Here is a 2,243-nt window from a genome sequence, read left to right as displayed (position 1 = left end):
GGGTGGCATGGAGGCCCTGGGTTCAGCAGGAGCAGGCGAGGGCTGAACCCCGACGCTCCCTGGTGGTCTAGTGGTTAGGATTCGGCGCTCTCACCGCCGCGGCCCGGGTTCGATTCCCGGTCAGGGAAGCCTTATCTTCTTCCTCTCCGCCTGCCACCTGCCCATGTCCTCGCCGGACACCCTGCCACCCTTTTATTAGCCTACGCTTGCTCGGCGCTGCGCCAGAGGCCCCCCGGACCCTGGGCGTCCAGGCCAAGCACGATTCGGGCCGCCTCCGCCGTCCCCCGGGGCAACCTCGAGCCGCTTCCACCGTGACCCGCCTGAGGCCTCCCATCCCCCGCCTCCCTCCCTCCGTAGGGGCTGCGGCCGCTGCCCCTGGTGGTGGCGGTGGTGCTCCTGGGCTTGTGCTGGTGCTCCTGCTGTGGGTGGTGGTGAGGAGGTGGGCTTGGATAGGGCGGGCGGGGGTCGGGCTGGGCGTAGGGCCGTGGGCTGTGGTGGTCGCCAGTGGGGGGCCAGCAGCGGCAGGGCCGGTGGCCACAGCCCCAGGTGAGCGAGGGCGATCTGCCTCTGGGAGTGGGGGCCAGTGGCCACGGACACGCCTGCCTGGCCACGTCCCTCATGCCAGCCAGCTCTCTGGGCGGCTTGGCCAGGGCGTGCCACGTCCCGGGCTGGCTGTGACTCCCGTATGCCGCTGGCGACTCCAAGAGGGGGGTTCTGGTCTTGAGTGGGCTCTGGGAGGCGGACCACGGCGCCCGCGAGGCATCGGTAGCAGTTCAGTCGCTCAGAGGCAGCCACGCCTGCCAGGCACGACAACCATGCTGTTTCCCTTGCCTGACCACAGCTCTCAATCCTACCGGACTGAGGCAAGATTTACCCAGGCCTCCCTCCCCGACTCGTAACCAAAGGTGGGCACTCGGGTGCACTCACACACACACACACACACACACACACACACACACACAGAGCGCCCTGTTCCTCGCACCCCTCCCCTACTTACGACATCGAATAGTTTCCCATTCTCTCCAAACAGTCTATCCAGGATCCACTCCATCCCTCTCCCCACCCTGTCATCGTCTTCCCCTAGGAACGCGAGGGTGATCCTCCACCACAGTCTCCCTTGGCCCCGTCTCGGGCTCGTCTATCCCCAAAGGGTTTCAGGCCTGTTCGAGGACCGTGTCCTTCGGAGGGGAAGTGGACGGCCTACGAAGGGCACCAAATGCGGCGAGGGCGGCACACTCGGGTGCGATGGCACAAAGCCGAGTCCCTCGAGGGAAAGGAGCCCCCGTGGCCCGACGTGTGCTTGCCGCCGCGAAAGGAGGTTTCCTCGAGGCCCCTGCCGGGGCCGCGGGCGCCAGCGTGCGTGGGGGAGAGTATGGGACGAAGGCGCCTGGGGCCGTGGCTGGTGGGCGCCCCACGTGGATCAGGGACCCGGGCAGAGCGATCGCGAATAGAGGGGGAGGCGGCGAGCTGGGAGCTGGGAGGCAGGCCCCGGGGTGCTTGGTCGGGGCGTCTGCGTGCACGGGTGGCGGGAAAGGGCGGCGTGGGGCTCGCGGGGACCTGCCCAAAAGATCGGCAGGCCACTCGAGCAGGGCCTCTGTAGAACCATGGGAGCGGCGGGGAAGCCGTGCCAAGCACATGTGAGCGGCTGGGATGGATCTGAGGTAGGTATGGGTGGGCGTGGGGGTAGGGGTGGGTCTGCGGAGCTGGAGGGAGGCCCGCACTGGTGAACGCCAGGGCAGGGCAGGCCAGGGCAGGACGTGTGAGGGATAGCCCGAGCTCCAGGGGGATGGTGGCGGGGAGGTGGGGCCGAGCCTGGAGTCTGGCGGGAAAGGCAGAGGGCAGGCCGTGACCGGGAGGGGGCTGTGGAGTGAGGAAGATGACAGGAGAGCACTCCATTTGGGTGGGGTGGCGGGTGGGCGGGGGCGAGCCACAGTGCTGCGCGGTGCCACAGGCTGCTCAGGCTCGGCGGCGGGCTGGGGCTCTGGGCAGTTGCTAGGACCCAGGCAAGCGAAAGACAGAAACAGAGTGCCAGCGCCAGCTGGGGGCCAGACCCGGTCGGAGATGGGTGGGCCCAGCGTACCGCCCCAGAGTCCAAAGTCACCACCCATCATGGGGGAATGTCCAGTCTCGGGGGGTGACACCGCTGGGGGCTCAGGGTGGGATGCGGGGTGGTGGTTGGGAGCGCGGGTGTCTGTGATTTCATGAGGGCCAAGGAGAGCTCCCCATGTGACCGAGCACAGTCA

The 2,243-nt window shown here is 68.1% G+C and overlaps 1 non-coding gene across 1 annotated transcript; it reads left to right on the top strand.

Annotated features, from left to right (window-relative positions):
- Positions 1–56: 56 nt before the first annotated feature.
- On the top strand, positions 57–128 carry TRNAE-CUC. The gene has a single exon. It is a non-coding gene; the product is annotated as a tRNA-Glu (tRNA).
- Positions 129–2,243: the final 2,115 nt, after the last annotated feature.

The sequence above is a fragment of the Oryx dammah genome, unplaced genomic scaffold (genome assembly GCF_014754425.2).
Source record: "Oryx dammah isolate SB20612 unplaced genomic scaffold, SCBI_Odam_1.1 HiC_scaffold_5899, whole genome shotgun sequence".
NCBI lineage: Eukaryota > Metazoa > Chordata > Mammalia > Artiodactyla > Bovidae > Oryx > Oryx dammah.
Note: the sequence above shows the minus strand (reverse complement) of the source record. Positions and strands in the feature narration are given on the sequence as shown.